This window comes from Poecilia reticulata, chromosome 14, assembly GCF_904066995.2.
Source record: "Poecilia reticulata chromosome 14, P_reticulata-male-v2, whole genome shotgun sequence".
Lineage (NCBI taxonomy): Eukaryota > Metazoa > Chordata > Actinopteri > Cyprinodontiformes > Poeciliidae > Poecilia > Poecilia reticulata.
In genome coordinates this window covers 27,414,948-27,434,357 of record NC_088843.1, presented here as the reverse complement: position 1 = coordinate 27,434,357, position 19,410 = coordinate 27,414,948, and the positions used below count along the sequence as shown (strand labels likewise).

Sequence of the window (19,410 nt, the reverse complement as noted above, 5' to 3'; positions counted from 1 at the left end):
TCAGTTATGGTTGAAACCCAAACGTTGATTCACATACAAGTCACCGACCACTTTCAATGTTGTTTCAATGTCAGTGTTCATTGTTGATTCAATGTTTCATTGATTCAATGTTGTTTCAATCATTCTGTGCTATCTGGGGAGCACGTTCCACTTGACACGCCAGCGTAATAGCGGTGTCCAACGTAAGTGAAAATTCCAATAAAATTCTGTTTCTAACCTCCGGGGCATAAGTCTTCTCAATAAGGCTTCTCAATATGCTGATCCCGTAGCATCTCATGGTTCCATAATCACATGTTATAGCCAACTCATGTAAAGCAGCCATGTATTGAGGCTCAGTCTCATCCACCATTTGCATTCTCTGTCAGAATTGATGTCTTGCCACAACAATGTTCACCTTCGGTGAAAACTGTAGTTGCAACGCCGTCATTGCCTCATTATATGAAGTGCCGACGTTAGGCAAAGTGTAAAATAAACGTTGTCCCTCAAAGCCAAGTGCATGAATTAGTAGAGCACGGCATCTAGCATCAGACCAGAAATTTCCAGTAGCATGAGTAGTCGTTAAGTAGTTCTCGAACATCTTCTGCCACGTGGAAAACGGAACCGTAGGTTCTCCATTGCAAGGCAGGAAGGTGCAGGCACAGGTACAGATGTCATCATCGCCAATTGTTATGTTTGGAAGCCAGGACGAGGAAGAAGCTGAAGTAGACAAAGAACTCTTAAGAGTTTATTCAGAACTCACTCAGCAGTACAATAACATCAGGTATTCCTTTCCTCCATCTTATCTCTTCTTCTTCTTCTCTCCCTCAGTCCATCCTATTCTCGTACACCACCTAGTGGTAGACACAACAGACATGAAATCTCTGATAGATCTGTATTTGGCAAACTATTCATAGTCTGTGATGAAATCCATCATGAGAGGACACTGCTGTACATAAAAAAGGACAATGTTTCATTTCAGAATATAATATGTGAAGCCGCTAGCTCAGGTGGTGATGTGTTTGTCAGTAATTCTTTAGGATTACAGTTAAACCATGCTAAATCTCTCAGTGGCATCTGGAAAGCCATAAACGATTGCTTGTATGTTTTATCAGAGCTCCACCTTGGACTCCCTGCTCCTCCATTAGTGGCAGCAACAATTTGCGAACACCTGTAGGAACTGCATGTGTAACGCTACTTAAGGCTAGGCGCCTGACTACGGCCAATTCTAATAACAGGCACTCAGATAGGTTCGGCTATGGAGCCCGTGTGTGTGAATAAAACACCATCAGACAAAAAGTACGTTCAAGTTATTGTATTCAAGTGTATATTCTTGCATATATTTAGGAAGATATTCAATAATAATAATATTTATAATAACAGTGATTTTCTATGAATATAACCGAAAGACACAACAAAGAAGAAACACAAGGAAAACAACAAAACAATAAACCCTGATGACACCCAAGCGTTTTTTTTCTATTTTAAGTCCATTCATGAATCCAAGGTGATTAATGGTCCATCAATCAATAATCCAACTGTTTTTAGTCCATGATCCAGGGCATTAGATCCAGAATGCATAAAGTAGTTTGGTTCATTTAAGTCCTACCGCAAAGCTGCGGTGATCCGGGTAGCTCGCCATCCTGGGTTGACACAGGGGGTGGAAAAAAAACCTGACCTAAACAAGGTCATAAATAAAAATAAAACAAATTAGCTTTCACATTTAAACAGGGTTAAACTGTTATCCAAATTAACCAATCATTCAATAATTACAATAAAAACCTATATTCCATCAAGTATTTCTCAGGAATCTTTCAAATGAATTTCAAGTTAAAGATCGCGATCAAGTTTACAGATCCAAATTAAAGTTACAAGTCAAGGGTACAGATCAAATTAAAGTGCACTTTCAAATTGTATCCAAGTTTAATTGACAGAGTCAATTAAACTTAATTGACTTTCATATCATTTTCAATAAACAATTGTTTTTTCTCTTTTAGTTTGTTGCGCAACTCCCAAGAAATTAAGCAACCCCAGAGTTCTATAGGCTGTCTACAAAAATTAATGAAAAGTAACTAAAACTATCCTAAAAGGACGAATCTACAAAAATCAAAAGGCCTATTTAACATTTTAAGGTTATATGATCTATTCGGCCACAAAATTAACAAAAAGGAAATGACCTTTTAATTAATAAGACCATTTTTTAATCACTAATACACAAGTTGAGTGGGCGTGTCGCCACTGCATTTCCATTTCTGAAAAACTAACAAAGTACGTAAATCAACGACTCACCGTCGAGCGGTCGACAGAAAACACCCCATTTAATCCTTCGGCCGTGTTAATAAGGCTCGATCCAGTCTTATTCTTCCAGATGTTTAGAAGACGCCAAGATGAGCAGCTAGCCACAGCGACAGCAGCAACAGCAATTGAGATCCGAGTCACCTGTGACCCGGATCTTAAAGTGTGCTGTCAGTTTGACCCGCCAAAATAAAATACGGGTTGATTATTTTGTGCAGGTTACACTCTCCCCTCCTGATCCCATGTACGCCCTCGTACATGTACCAGGCTGGCAACAAATAGGTGGCTGGCTGGAGGGTGGAGCAATCAACTGGTGTTCTTTGTCTTCTTGGAGGGCAAAGGAGAAAGCAGAGCTCAAACTATAGAGCAAAGCCTGGATGCTTTTCAGTAATGGTTCGCCAGGTGTAGTGTACTGCAGTCGATCAGGTGGATTTCTTGTGCGGTTGGAACGTCTCAGAGGTTGGTCCTCAGTGTCCAGAGGTACTGAATCCATAGGTGAGTGAGGTTCTTCAGCATGGCTGGAAATGTCTGGCACATCAGGTCCTTGTATGTCAAGTCTTGCATTGTCAGACTCTGGAGTATCGAGATCTGGAGAGAGACTTCCTTCAACTCTGGAGACTTCTGCAGGATTAATTTGTTCAGAGTCAATTTCAGGTTCCTCACCGTCTATTGCTAGTTGTTCCTCTAACAGTTGTGGGTTCCCCTTCCACAGGTATGGGTTCATCTTCCTCAGCATCACTGTCTTCTTCAGTTACAGGTACTGGAGATTGTGTGACGGGACCAAACTGTTCGGTGCTTGGGACAGACTGCCCGACAGGAGGTAGGTCAATATCAATTGTAAATTTGACAGGTTCAAAAGATGATGGAATGTGCAGAGGTGGATCGACTAGTTCTTCCTCTGATGGATCCTCTTCATCATCAGCAGGTACTGGAGAAAACACAGGAGATTCCTTTTTATCTCTGGTAGGTATTTCTTCTTCAGGAACAGATAAGTACCCACATGGCAATAAAAGGTCTCGATGCAGGGTTCTTAGTGGTTTGTTCTGGCCTTCTGGTCTGACTGTGTACCCAGGAAGATTGCCGGCTTTCTTCACAACAATATACACAGACGATTCCCACTTATCTGTGAGTTTGTGCTTCCCCCTTATTCGCACGTTCCTCACTAGAACTCTGTCTCCAACGTCCAGTTCTGATGCAGTAACTTTCCGGTCAAATCGGGTCTTGTTACGTTGCATCACCTTAGCTGAGTTCTTACTGGCCAGTTTGTAACTTTCCTCCAGGTGGGACTTTAACCTTTGCACATACTGTGTGTGGGAGCAAAATCCATCCTCATTCAACGGCAGTCCAAAAGCTAAATCCACTGGTAGGCGGGGTTGGCGTCCGAACATCAGCTCGTATGATGTAACATCGTTTTTTGTGCAGTTGTAGGCATGCACTAGTGATTTTACAAAGTTTCTCCAATGAGTTTTTTCCTTTTCAGTTAATGTTCCTAGCATGTCCAGCAGTGTTCTATTAAAACGTTCAACAGGATTTCCTCTTGGATGGTATGGTGTGGTCCTTATTTTGTGAATATTTGCCATTTTACAGAGTTCTCGGATGGTTCTTGATTCAAAATCTGGGCCCTGATCACTGTGCAGTTTTTCTGGAATGCCGTAATGCATAAGGAAATTCTCCCACAAACACTTAGCAACGGTCTTAGCTTTTTGGTTTGGAGTCGGCACAGCAACGGCATACTTTGTAAAGTGGTCTGTTATGACAAGGATGTCTTTGATTCTGCGATCCGGTTCCACAGAGAGGAAATCCATACACACCAACTCCAAAGGATGGGTGGTTTTGATGTTGACCAAAGGTGCAGCTCGCTCAGGCACTGATTTGCGTCTCACACACCTTTCACAGGTTTCACACTTTATTGACAACATCAATGAACATTCTGGGCGAGTAGAAACAAGAACGGACCAAGTCGAGAGTTCTGTCGATTCCCATATGAACCATTTGGTTATGCAGTTGGTGCAGCACAACAGCTCGATACTCCTCAGGTAATACTAGTTGGTATCTTGGTTCACTTCCCACTTGTCTCCTCCTAATGAGAAGGTTGTTTTGGAGCTCCATTTTGCTTACTTCTCGGAGTAGAAGAGGCAGTTCAGGAAGTTCTTCCCTCACCGATGGTGACTCTCCTCGTTCCAGCTGAGCTATGACATGGCGGATAACAGGGTCGTCACGCTGCTTGGCTGCAATGTCATCTGCTGAGAATCGAGGAAGTAAAGAGGAGCTGAACTGGTCATCATCAGTAAAACTGTCAGGTAGACTGTTGACATGGGTGGACATAGACAGCACCAGAGCATGGTCAAGATGTACATCTGAGCTGTACACCAGGTGACGAGCACAAACTGCTTCGATGGTGTGCTGATCAATGGAGACATAATCTGGTTTGTTGAGGTGTTGCTGGGCAAATTTCAGGACTCGTTCATGTTCCTTCCTGGAGGTAGGATCATCAGACAGCTCACCATGAGGTCGTCGAGACAATACATCAGCATCCATGTTCTGCTTTCCAGCTCTGTAGATGATCTTGAATGTGAAAGTAGACAAAGCTGAAAGCCATCTCTAACTGGTAGCATCGAGTTTTGCTGAGGATAACAGGTAAGTTAGTGGATTGCTGTCTGTGACAACTGTGAACTGAGCACCGTAGAGATAATCATTAAGTTTCTCTGTCACCGCCCATTTCAGAGCGAGAAACTCCAATTTATGAGCAGGGTACTTAGACTCACTCCGCGATAGACCCCTGCTGGCATATGCCACAACTCTGTTCTTTCCATCCTGCTCCTGATACAACACGGCACCAAGACCGGTGGAGCTGGCGTCGGTGTGGAGTGTGTAGGGCTTTTGTGGATCAGCAAATGCCAGTACAGGAGCAGAAGTTAGTTTCTTGATGATGGTTTCAAAAGCCTGTTTACACACTGGTGTCCACCGTCCTCCAAATGGTGCTTTGGGATTCAGGTACTTCTCTGGTTTTACAGTTGGTCTCAATTTCTTCTGGGATGGCGGATAACCAGCAGTCAGGTCATGCAGTGGCTTAACTATGGCTGAATATCCTTGGACAAAATGGTGGTAATATCCAGAGAAACCAAGAAAAGACCTCAGCTCTTTTAGGTTTTTGGGCACTGGCCAGGAGGTAAGTGTTTTGATCTTATCAGGATCTGTCTCAACACCATTCTGGGACACTACATGCCCCAGATATTTCACAGATGTTTGAAAAAACACACATTTCTCGACTGACAACTTCAACCCAAAGTCCTTAAGTTTGTTGAGAACTTTCATCAGGCGTTCTTCATGTTCCTCTAAGGTAGGTGCAAAGATGATCAAGTCATCTATGAAGACCAAAACTTCTTTTAGATTTAATTCTCCCATGCATCTTTCCATCAACCTTTGGAATGTGCTTGGGGCATTAGTGACCCCTTGTGGCATGCGGTTGAATTCCCAAAACCCCAATGGACAGACAAAGGCAGTTTTGGATTTATCCTTTTCCTCCATCTCAATTTGGTAATAGCCCGACTTGAGATCTAACACCGTGAACCACTTTGATCCAGAAAGGGCAGAAAATGCATCTTCAAGCTTGGGTAGAGCATAGGCGTCCTTTATTGTTTGAAGATTTAGCTTCCTGTAGTCGATACAGAGACGTACACTTCCATTCTTTTTGCGTACAACCACAATTGGAGAAGCAAATGGCGAATCAGACTCACGTATGACTCCGGAATCAGAAAGCTCTTGCAAATGCTTTCTTACAGCATCGACATCCTGAGGGTGGATTGGTCTTGGCCTTTGTTTGAAAGAAGTGGGATCAGACAACTTGATTTGATGTTTAACTTTGTCTGTCCGGCCGAAGTCCAGATCGTGCTTTGCAAACACCTCAGGAATACTGTTGAGTTTCTGGATGATTCGCTGCTTCCATTCTGGAGATAAAGGTGAGTCTCCAAAGTTGTATTGTGGTTGAGATGGTTGTAGTGACTCTGTAGACTGGTTTGAATTGTGAACTGGCTGCTCTTGTGAGATCACACTCTGGAAAGTGCTGATTTCTGCTATGGCTGCTCGTGCTGGAATGTGAATCTCATGGTTAGACTCATTGCTTACAACAACTGGCACATGACACGGCCGGTGTTGAGGCAAGTCAATGAGGCAAGTTTTTACCATGAGCCCACCAGGGAGGGCATAGGAACTCGGATGTTTCCAGGAGGACTTGTTTTTCTTCTTGCCACAATCTTGAAGCTAAACACCCTTCTACAACTGTGGTTTGGCCAGCAGTAATGATTTGGGGCTGACTGGACTGCAGGGTGACAGTTGCAGTAAGGTCATTCAAACTCTGGGCATAGCGGTGTTGAAGGATCTTATACACTGCTATATAACCAGACAGTGTAGGTTGAAATAACTCATCAGGATGAGTATCAAAATGTTTTCTGTAAGCAACGTCTAAGGTGTTTGTGCCTATGAGAATCAGATGTTGAGACGGTTTATTATCAGGCACAACAAGAGCAAGTGTGTCAACTTCAATAGGTAAACCAAAAAATTCCGGTGAGAAGGTCATGTTGATCTCTACATATCCCAGGTAAGGCACTGTTTGCCCATTAGCTCCTTCTATTTCCAACAGGTTGTTTATTGGTTTGATTTCATGATCCCTGAGGTAAGTATTATAGAAGGAGTAAGGAATAGTAGTAACCTGTGAGCCAGAATCAAGGAGGCAGTTGAACTGATCTCCTTTTACTTGAACTTGACCTGTGCTCTTTGTGCCGACAAGACCTTGTGGCAGTGTTCTTATTTTACGTTCTTTGGGACTGTTCATATACACAGCTTCTGTGTGTCCCACTACAGAAACTGTTTCTAGTTTAATGATTTTGAATTCTTGGCATCCCATGCTTGTTGCTTTTGATGTAACAGTTTCTTTTTCTGCTCAACAAGACTGAGGTTTGCTTTATTTGTGCAGGAGGAGGAAAGATGGCCGTCTTCTCCACACTTAAAACAGTACCAAGGCTTGGGCTTGGTTTTTACTTGAGGTGAAGAAGAGTAGGATTTGTTCTGTCTTGACATGGACTTGAATTCAGCTGGACTCTTTCTGGACAGAAGTTGAGACATTTGCTGCTGCAATTTCTGAAGTTGTTTTTTCATTTCTTTCAGCTCTTCATTGGATGTAGAATGTCCACAAGAACAGGCACTTTGGGACTGGATATGAACTTTCTGTTTTGACGTTCCAATGTGCTTTTTCATAAGTGACTCTTTAGCATATTGTCTATCTTCTTCTGTCCTGAGTAACAACAACAAATCAGAAAAAGATGGTGGGTTATCTTTCTTTTGTTCCAGCTGTAACTTGGTTATGACAGTGTTGTCCCAACACCCACGACAAAACTGTTTCAGTAGATGTATATTAATGTCAGCAGGTGAGATTCCTCCTTGCTTCACAACAGTGTTGAGAGTGAGCAGAAGTCTTTGAAGGTAAGTGGACGGTCGTTCTCCTGGATTCTGCAGAATGTTTAAGTATTGTGCATACAATTCTTCACCGTCCTGCACTGTTCCTAAGGCAGAATCTAGTACATTTAGCAAAACTGTTGGTACTGTGTTGGGGCTCAAACCTTTGACCAAATCAGCTGCAGGTGATGACAGGCTCTCTGTGATTCGTCTGGTGACGTGTAGCGCAGAAAGACTGGGATCAGCAAGCAGAGACTCAATCTGGGAACGCCAGGACTCATAATCAGCTTCATTACTCGACTTAGGAAGCCTTCCTGAAAAAGTACGGAGACAAAGTGAGGTTGGACCACTCAAATCAGTATTTCGGACCACATGTTCAACAACAACCCGTTGTATTTGAGGTGGATTGAGATCATTGGTGGACAGCGACAGTCCTGGAGCTGGTCCAGTTTGCTTTCGACGAGGTCGTGCTTTCTGGTCCGCGGAGGAATGAGCAGGAGGAAGGGAGGATAATGACCCTGATTCCGACCCTGTACGCACTGGCCGTGCAGCAGTAAATTTATCCACTTCCTCTTTTGCCTTTACTCCATCCTCTTCCTCATTATCATCATAGTCATCATCAAAATTTTCATCTGCTCCTGATGCATGCAAATGTTGGCCTATCTGGCTCATTACTGTCTTCAGAACATCTTCAAAACGATGGCCGCTTTGATCAGCAATTTTCTTAAGTTCAGCGATATAGTCGGGCTGATGGCTGCTGCTGCTGCCCTCTGTGGCTGCGTATTCGAGTGCCAAAACAGTGACGCGGAACACATGGTCAGTATTTGTTTGAGAAGTGTAAGTATAAGGTAGAAGCTGTTGTAACGCGGAAAAAGCATCTAAATCCGCAAACTCAACGATCAGGCTTTTAAAAAAAGTGCTTGAGGAATCAGTTACATACAAAGTGCGATTAAGTTTACCATACCTACTCAAGCAATCAAGTATTTCTACATCGGCCTTGGTATTAGTAGCACCAGTAATCATCACAGACTGTGATACATTTACACCAGATTGCGCAACAAAATCCATCATATCTTTTTAAAAAAAATTTTATTTTTTATTTTTTTATTCTTTTTATTTTGTTTTTGGTCTTTTACCTTTCGGAAAAGTTGCTCATTTATTTTACTCAGGATTTTCTATCCCCAAGACTGAAAGAAATGTTCAAAAATTATAAGTAACCCAAAAAATATTCACACACACAAGCTCCTGGCTAGCTTGCCACGTGTAACGCTACTTAAGGCTAGGTGCCTGACTACGGCCAATTCTAATAACAGGCACTCAGATAGGTTCGGCTATGGAGCCCGTGTGTGTGAATAAAACACCATCAGACAAAAAGTACGTTCAAGTTATTGTATTCAAGTGTATATTCTTGCATATATTTAGGAAGATATTCAATAATAATAATATTTATAATAACAGTGATTTTCTATGAATATAACCGAAAGACACAACAAAGAAGAAACACAAGGAAAACAACAAAACAATAAACCCTGATGACACCCAAGCGTTTTTTTTCTATTTTAAGTCCATTCGTGAATCCAAGGTGATTAATGGTCCATCAATCAATAATCCAACTGTTTTTAGTCCATGATCCAGGGCATTAGATCCAGAATGCATAAAGTAGTTTGGTTCATTTAAGTCCTACCGCAAAGCTGCGGTGATCCGGGTAGCTCGCCATCCTGGGTTGACACAGGGGGTGGAAAAAAAACCTGACCTAAACAAGGTCATAAATAAAAATAAAACAAATTAGCTTTCACATTTAAACAGGGTTAAACTGTTATCCAAATTAACCAATCATTCAATAATTACAATAAAAACCTATATTCCATCAAGTATTTCTCAGGAATCTTTCAAATGAATTTCAAGTTAAAGATCGCGATCAAGTTTACAGATCCAAATTAAAGTTACAAGTCAAGGGTACAGATCAAATTAAAGTGCACTTTCAAATTGTATCCAAGTTTAATTGACAGTCAATTAAACTTAATTGACTTTCATATTATTTTCAATAAACAATTGTTTTTTCTCTTTTAGTTTGTTGCGCAACTCCCAAGAAATTAAGCAACCCCAGAGTTCTATAGGCCGTCTACAAAAAATAATGAAAAGTAACTAAAACTATCCTAAAAGGACGAATCTACAAAAATCAAAAGGCCTATTTAACATTTTAAGGTTATATGATCTATTCGGCCACAAAATTAACAAAAAGGAAATGACCTTTTAATTAATAAGACCATTTTTTAATCACTAATACACAAATTGAGTGGGCGTGTCGCCACTGCATTTCTATTTCTGAAAAACTAACAAAGTACGTAAATCAACGACTCACCGTCAAGCGGTCGACAGAAAACACCCTATTTAATCCTTCGGCCGTGTTAATAAGGCTCGATCCAGTCTTATTCTTCCAGATGTTTAGAAGACGCCAAGATGAGCAGCTAGCCACAGCGACAGCAGCAACAGTAATTGAGATCCGAGTCACCTGTGACCCGGATCTTAAAGTGTGCTGTCAGTTTGACCCGCCAAAATAAAATACGGGTTGATTATTTTGTGCAGGTTACACATGTCTATTGAGTTTATTGTCCAACCTACCTATCAGTCCAACAATCCTAAGAATGGTTTTAAACAGCATCATGGAGAAGCATTGTTGAGATGACGTGCTGAAAGGGGAGTGACGGAAAGAGTCACTAGCTTCTTAAAGAGACAAATGCCAATTCAATGCATCAGGACAATAGTGTGAAGTCAAATTTCTTTGGAGTTATTTCTGATACAGCATTTTGTTAGAAGCAGAAGAGCTTCTAAGACAATACCAAATGTTCCTCCTTTATGAGGATCTTTCATTGGCACACCAGAAAGCATTTCTTTTGCCTTTTGTGGAAGATGTAATCATAAAGCTGCTGCTTTCTAGCCCTGAAGGTCACTGGTGTCAGTTGCAGCATCAACCAACGGATTCCTTGGTGGAGATCAGCATTGATGGAATTGATGGAAGCCTGACGGCTTCAGTTTGTCAACTGAAGTCAGAAGTTTTCAGGTCATGGTATGGGCTACAGCTTTTGTCATTGCAGAAACAAAAACCTGGGTGTGGCAGGAATTTGGAGCGAGTATTAAAAAGTCTTTGAGCTTTTGAATTCCAAATAACTTATGGAAAACCACACCGTAATCATGAAAAGATCAGGCTGTTTTGTTTTTGTGGAGAAATTGTGGACCCAGATAGAGAGGTAAATTACAGATTTACTTCAGCAAGTCGGGCAGCTATGGAGCAGGCTGAGCCTTACTACTACAAAGAAGCTGGGTTTGTTTTGTCCAAATCATTCATAATTTCTTAATTTTTTTAAAAGAGCTGTGCAAGAAGAAAAGATAGAATGAAGAGTTTTTTATTTTGACATAACTATGAGGGAGAATAAGAAAGCTGAAAGAAATGGACACGGTAAAATGCACGTCAAATACATTAAATCTTCTCCATCTGGGGAAATAATGAATTAAAGGCCACTGTAGCTCTGCAGTTTGCCAGTCAATGTACTTTAACTCCTCTTCCCACACACACCCCCCTCTTCTCCCAACCCACAACGTTTCTCTTCCCTCTGCAAGCAGTTGATTTGCCATCAATTGCCATCTTGTCTGCTACCATTAATGCACGCCCACAAAAGGATGGCACATCACATTATCACCTCACTTCCTTTCAAATTAGAGCTGAGCGATGCCTCAGCTCAGCATGTGACTTGTTAACATTATCAGCTATTTGGAGGTATTGTTCCCTAATACGCAGTGTCTAAAGATTTCATCAGGCATTTGATGACAGAAATAAACCACTGCCCACAGGGAAATTGGACTGATTAATGGACTTATGTGTTGGAGGGGAGTCGATACAGCAGCAGACGCTTACATCGGGATGAGCAAAAATGTCTGACATGGGCTATGTAGTTGCATCTAAGTCCCAGCCATGGTCAGCCTCATGCTCATCTCGAGTGTTGTTTGGGTTATGTGCATCCGCTGGAAAAGCCAGGGTCTTAAACCTGTGCTGCCAGCTGTGTTGGCTACATGCTGCCTGTCCCCATTAGAAATGCTCATATGGGTCCAGATCATTTTATGTCATCCATTTCACATAAAAAGTCTTTCCATGAATACCAGGAGCAGCACTGAAACCCCATTTCTTTGGCTTTTGTGCTATTATTGTGAGATGGTTTTGTGCCCTCACTCAGACCAGCTCCCCCCCCCAACACTGTTAAGTGCTCTCTTATTCCACATAATGCACCTCTAACCCGCCATGGAACCCACAGACGACCCCCTTCCATCGTTCTTGGCTTCGCCCTACACCCTTTTCGCCTGAATTGTTTCCAGATTTTAATGAGGATGCAGATACAGTCACCCTTTAAGTAATACAGGTGGAGGGAAGAATCAGTAGTCCTTACTTTCTTCAAGGATTCTCTAAAATACCTTGAGTATAAAAATCCACTTTGATCATAAATACTTGAATTGTTTTGAGAATCATTCATTTTAAACTAAATATAAAAATTTGCTTCTCTGCTTCAGAGCTAACTACTGGCAGAATCAGTCAAATGCATGTTTTCACCTTTTCTGTTTACAGAACAGCATTCCAAAAGGATGACCTTGACCTACATGCAGGGGCGAGGTAAAGGGGTGAAAAGTGATGACAATTCTAGGGGCCCTGACCAGCAGGGGGCCATCCACAATTTAATTATTTATATTTTGTTCATAGAAATAAAATAAAAAAATCGGGGTCCTGTAAAATACAAAATTAATCGTATTGTATTTTCAAAGATTGTTTTTAGCAGTAAAAATTTTATGTTACCCCTCCTAAACCTAAAAAACACACATCCGTTTTTGCCCTGAACTCCCCCCTGGATCTGCATGAAATGGTTTGTTCCTGCTCGGAGAGCTTGAGAGTGACCCTGTATGCTGCTAAGAAAAGTTATAAAATCAGGTTTTCAAAAACAAAATAGAGAGGGAGAGAGAGAAAAAGGCAAGAGTGTTAATTTATAATCCTGTTTTCTCTAAGAGAGGTGGGCAGACCATGTGAGATTATCAACCATTTAGCATAGTTAGCTTAGCTACAAACTACTGTTTGGCTCCATTTCACTAGCATTTAAGGAATTAAGGAAAAAAAACTTACCAACATATTCATATATTTAATTTGTTCCCTGTACCTTTTACCACTTAACAGGTGAGTCAGTCAGCAGCAGTTTTAACCCACATCCCTTCTGACCCATCCTCTCCTGAGTGAAATTAAAGCTGCAGTATGTCACTTTTATATAAATATTTTTTTTCACATATTTTTTTAAAACTGTCATTATGTTGTGACAGTATGGTAAGAGAGGTAATGTGAAAAATCTATTTCCTCTGCCTTCTACCATGGTTCTCTAGAAACAACCAGTCAGTGGCAGGAGAGTTTTAGTGCTGTCAAACACAATCTCATGTGGTGCTGCTCATCCTTCCTCCCCTTTGATTCTTCCCCCTTGATTTGTGTCATGCTGCAGCTAGCATAGCACAGAGCTATGCATATTCAAACTGTGAATGCTCAATTTAGTTTGCGTAGCTACTAATGATGGCAGATAAACAATTTCTTGTAAATGATAAGTTGTTTCTCCACCATTAGCACATTTAGCAGTGAGTGAATGAAGTTGATTGACAGTGCTAAGAGCTTCCTACTAGTTCTGATTGGTTGTTTTGGTCAAAACGGTGCATTACTTTAACCAGCAATAGTAGTTCAGGAAGGAGGTGGAGGTGATTGATTGTTTTCACAGATTATCTGTCTCATAACAAACTGCTACAACATCGTGACAGCTTTAACAATTATGGAAAAAACATTTTTTATTGAAGTTATGTACTGCAGCTTGAATAAAATGCAAGTACATTGGATTTTTGAGAAGTCTGGATTGCTTTATGTGTATTTTGCATGTTACTTTTGACTGTTGCTCATGGGGAGAGACATTTCAGTAATCTAAAACTAAGAAAAAATTTAAGCAACCTACTTGCATACTGGATGTGGACTGTTGGATGTTAAATTTATGAGCAGTAAATTGTGCTAATTATCAGAATTGAACCAAAGAAAGCAAGGCCGATGCAAGTCTGTAAAATTGTGACGCTTTTTATGGGTCAAATAGACTCAAAAATGGTAACAGGAGTTGCGCAGGGGAGCCCAATCAAATTTTTTGTCAGAGGACCCAAGATTTCTGGCGGTGCCCCTGCCTACATGTGATGTGTTGTATGAATGACACATTTTCCATGTTTCCTAGTTAATAGACTTGTGACATCAGCTTTATACTGAAACCTTGATAAAATCTGAATGTGGTCTTTGTTGTGGTTTTTAATTATACCTGTGTTGTTGGCCTTTGACTTAATGTCTTTCTAAACTAACTTTCCAAGATCAGTGAATTTGTTTTACAATAGTTTCAATTTTAGCGTATAGAGTTTTCAGTTACTCTTCTAGAAAGTTTACCACCATTTATGCAAAAATTATATTTGATTTCTTTCAGATTTGCATAAATCCCATCATACCACAACTCAGCAAATGTAAGACTCATTAGACAGACTTTACTCCCACTTGCAAGAATGAAGGCATTTGAGCACATACACTGTTGCATGCTACTACCATAGAAATCAAACAAGTTCTAGTTTATTAAAATCTGAGATTGTTAGATTATATATTAGGTCATATGAATAGGAAACAGAAATATGATTACAAGCACTTTTTGTTCAGGAAATGCAACCAACCTGTGTGGATGAGGCTCTGTGTGGACCTTACCAGTTCAGAGCCTTGACAGCAGTTCCCTCTGGTGTCTGGTGTATGAGTAGCAACAGAACAGGTCAAAATCAGATCTACATCTGACTAAAACACATTCTGGAAGGATAAAATCACAGAATTTGTCACCAATTCAATTAGCAAAACAAACATTTAGATAGCAGAAAAAAATATGTTTATTCACTTTGAAAGAGTTAATTTAGCAGGTGATGATTCTGTCTATGGAGCTGGTTGCTAAAAATATACAACAAGAATACTTCACATGTCTTACAGCAATCCATCCAACAGATCTATTACAGCTAATCACATCATTGAATTCAAATCAGTTTATTTATATATGGGCCATTTCACAACAAATGTCGTCTTAAGGTATTTCAGGGACAAAAAATGTAATCAGTTCAATCACACATTCCAATTAATCCTTGTTATCAATCAGTTTAATATTCAAATTAGTGTAAAAAGTGTGCAGATTACATTGAGTCACTGACTTGCAGCATTCACTCCTCCTGAAACGAGCCACACACTCTACCTTTCCCCTACATGACTGAGAAAACATTACTGTTTTAACAAAACTATCAAAAAGGAAAGTAAGTCTACTCTTAAAAGTACACAGGATGTCTGCCTCTCAGACTAAAACTGGACACTGGTTCTACAGGAGAGAACCCTTATAACTAAAGGATCTGATTAACATTCTACTTTGATAAATTATACAAACTAGCAAGTAAACCTTCAGTCTGACAGAAAAGTGTTCTGTTACAAACATGTGGACAAGACAGTTGTCTGATTTATCTGACTTTTAAGGGATTTGTGAGACAATCTTTTTCTCTAAATTCTATTTGGGATTTTAACATGGAGCAAGTAAAGAGCAGCTAAACTAGGAGAAAAATGTTCTCTATTTTTTAATTATCATCAGAACTCTTGGTGGGGTGTTTTAGATCAGCTGAAAGTCTGCCCCCCATCCCTTGCCCTTCAAGCTCTGTCCATCCCTGGGTGTGCTACCTGGACCCCTCTTTCCCCACTACACAAGGAAGAGGTTCCTGTTCCTTACTCGTGCTTGCCTCTCCTTACCCTGGTCTTAAATAAAGAATTTTCTGATTTTTACATCTTGTCTGACTGAAATTTCGGGTCCTCAGTTCTGATCATTACAACATCTGGCTGTTTTAAATTGGAATCAGGTCTAATTCTTATGTTTTAATAGAGTTGAATCCAAAATCGCTTTATCTCATCGAAATAAGTAATAAATGGACATCTTGAGTTTACGAACCTCCACAGTTAAGTTCCAATTTAGTTAGATGTTGGACAGCTTCAAAATGCTGAAAAGCAGTACATCTGGCTGTTTTAAATATGAATCAGGTCTAATTCTTATGTTTTAATAGAGTTGAAGCCAAAATCGCTTTATCTCAGCGAAAGAAGTAATAAATGGACATCTTGAGTTTACGAAGCTCCATAGTTAAGTTCCAATTTAGTTAGATGTTGAAAAGCTTCAAAATGCTGAAAATCCGTATCTGGCTGTTTTGAACTGGAATCAAGTCTAATTCTTATGTTTTAATAGAGTTGAACAAAAATTCGCTTTATCTCATCGAAAGAAGTAATAAATGGACTTCTTGAGTTTACGAAGTTCCACAGTTAATTTCCAACTTAGTTAGATGTTGAACAGCTTCGAAATGCTGAAAAGCAGTACATCTGGCTGTTTTAAATTGGAATAAGGTCTAATTCTTATGTTTTAATAGAGTTGAATAAAAATTTGCTTTATCTCATCGAAAGAAGTAATAAATGGACTTCTTGAGTTTACGAAGTTCCACAGTTAAGTTCCAATTTAGTTAGATGTTGAAAAGCTTCAAAATGCTGAAAAACAGTACATCTGGCTGTTTTAAACTAGAATCAGGTCTAATTCTTATGTTTCAATAGTGTTGAAGCCAAAATCGCTTTATCTCATCGAAAGAAGTAATAAATGGACTTCTTGAGTTTACGAAGCTCCACAGTTAAGTTCCAATTTAGTTAGATGTTGAAAAGCTTCAAAATGCTGAAAAGCAGTACATCTGGCTGTTTTAAACTGGAGTCAGGTCAAATTCTTATGTTTTAATACAGTTGAAGCCAAAATTGCTTTATCTCAACGAAAGAAGTAATAAATGGACTTATTGGGTTTACGAAGCTCCACAGTCAATTTTCAGTTTAGTTAGATGTTGAACAGCTTCAAAATGCTGATAAGCAGTACATCTGTCATGTTACTGGCCTGTCTGCCTGCTATGCTCTTCTCCTCCTCATTACTCCTCTCATCAAGCTCATCTGGCTCACCTGCATGCTGCTGCGCTGGAGCACAATCAGGCTCATGTCCTCAAACCTGCTCACCAACTGTTATATTCAGCTCTCAGGCAGGCAGACAGTGCCAGATTTTTGAAAGCCTTAGAGTGAGTAGACATCCAGCATTCCTTCCTGACCTGACCACGACCTCGAACTCTTTTTTGTCCCTTCGATTTTCCTACCTTGCCTTGCCCACGTCGGATCCTCCACTGGCCTTGGTCTTCTGGTCTCGACCCCGTTTCTGTCTTTTGACTTCTGCCTCCTGCCTCGCCCTTGGATTCAGTCTGCCTGATATTACCTACAAGTGTCTGACCCTTTTTCCGCACCCTGACCACTGCTCCTCGTCTGACCCTCTGAGAGTTTGTTGCCTTGATCTGTCTGCCCCCCATCCCTTGCCCTCCAAGCTCTGTCCATCCCTTGGTGTGCTACCTGGACCCCTCTTTCCCCACTACACAAGGAAGAGGTTCCTGTTCCTTACTCGTGCTTGCCTCTCCTTACCCTGGTCTTAAATAAAGAATTTTCTGATTTTTACATCTTGTCTGACTGAAATTCCGGGTCCTCAGTTCTGATCATTACAACATCTGGCTGTTTTAAATTGGAATCAGGTCTAATTCTTTTGTTTTAATAGAATTGAAGCCAAAATCGCTTTATCTCAGTGAAAGAAGTAATAAATGGACATCTTGAGTTTACGAAGCTCCATAGGTAAATTCAAATTTAGTTAGATGTTGAACAGCTTCAAAATATTGAAAAGCCGTATATCTTGCTGTTTTAAAATGGAATCAGGACTAATTCTTATGTTTTAATAGAGTTGAATCCAAAATCGCTTTATCTCATCGAAAGAAATAATAATATTTTAAGATATAAGAAGCCTAGAAGCCAAAAAAGCTTTATCTCAGCGAAAGAAGTGAAAAATGGACTATCTCTGATTTCGTAGCTCTACATTAATTTTTCAGCCATATTAGATGATAGACAGCTCCAAAATGCTAAGACGCAATAGATCTGGCACTTTCAAACTGGAAACAGGTCTAAATATCATGTTTTAAAATATAAGAAGCCTAGAAGCCAAAAAAGCTTTATCTCAGCGAAAGAAGTGAAAAATGGACTATCTCTGATTTCGTAGCTCTACATAAATTTTCAGCCATATTAGATGATGGACAGCTCCAAAATGCTAAGAAGCAATAGATCTGGCACTTTCAAACTGGAAACAGGTCTAAATCTTATGTTTGAAGATATAAGAAGTCTAGAAGCCAAAAAAGCTTTATCTCAGCGAAAGAAGTGAAAAATGACTATCTCTGATTTCGTAGCTCTACATTAAATTTTCAGCCATATTAGATGATGGACAGCTCCAAAATGCTAAGAAGCAATAGATCTGGCAGTTTCAAACTGGAAACAGGTCGAAATCTAATGATGGACGAGAACATAAGCCAAGAAGCCAAAAAAGCTTTATCTCAGCGAAATAAGTGAAAAATAGACTATCTCTGATTTCGTAGCTCTACATAAATTTTCAGCCATATTAGATGATGGACAGCTCCAAAATGCTAAGACGCAATAGATCTGGCACTTTCAAACTGGAAACAGGTCTAAATCTCATGTTTGAAGATATTAGAAGCCTAGAAGCCAAAAAAGCTTTATCTCAGCAAAATAAGTGAAAAATGGACTATTTGTGATTTCGTAGCTCTACATTAATTTTTCAGCCATATTAGATGATGGACAGCTCCAAAATGCTAAGAAGCAATAGATCTGGTACTTTCAAACTGGAAACAGGTCTAAATCTCATGTTTGAAGATAAGAAGCCTAGAAGCCAAAAAAGCTTTATCTCAGCGAAAGAAGTGAAAAATGGACTATCTCTGATTTCGTAGCTCTACATTAAATTTTCAGCCATATTAGATGATGGACAGCTCCAAAATGCTAAGAAGCAATAGATCTGGCAGTTTCAAACTGGAAACCGGTCGAAATCTAATGATTGACGAGAACATAAGCCAAGAAGCCAAAAAAGCTTTATCTCAGCGAAATAAGTGAAAAATGGACTATTTGTGATTTCGTAGCTCTACATTAATTTTTCAGCCATATTAGATGATGGACAGCTCCAAAATGCTAAGAAGCAATAGATCTGGCAGTTTCAAACTGGAAACAGGTCTAAATATCATGTTTTAAGATATAAGAGCCTAGAAGCCAAAAAAGCTTTATCTCAGCGAAAGAAGTGAAAAATGGACTATCTCTGATTTCCTAGCTCTACATTAAATTTTCAGCCATATTAGATGATGGACAGCTCCAAAATGCTAAGAAGCAAAAGATCTGGCAGTTTCAAACTGGAACAGGTCTAAATATCATGTTTAAATATAAGAGCCTAGAAGCCAAAAAGCTTATCTCAGCGAAAGAAGTGAAAATGGACTATCTCTGATTTCGTAGCTCTACATAATTTTCAGCCATATTAGATGATGGACAGCTCCAAAATGCTAAGAAGCAATAGATCTGGCACTTTCAAACTGGAACAGGTCTAAATCTATGTTGAAGATATAAGAAGCCTAAAGCCAAAAAAGCTTTATCTCAGCGAAAGAAGTGAAAAAGACTATCTCTGATTTCGTAGCTCTACATAT

At 39.9% G+C, this 19,410-nt stretch overlaps 1 long non-coding RNA gene across 1 annotated transcript; it reads right to left on the bottom strand.

Annotated features, from left to right (window-relative positions):
• Window positions 1-1,276: 1,276 nt before the first annotated feature.
• On the bottom strand, window positions 1,277-10,318 carry LOC145554872 (uncharacterized). The gene is made up of 2 exons (XR_014090905.1): window positions 10,085-10,318; window positions 1,277-9,475 (listed from the first exon to the last, which is right to left on the bottom strand). It is a non-coding gene; the product is annotated as an uncharacterized LOC145554872 (long non-coding RNA).
• Window positions 10,319-19,410: the final 9,092 nt, after the last annotated feature.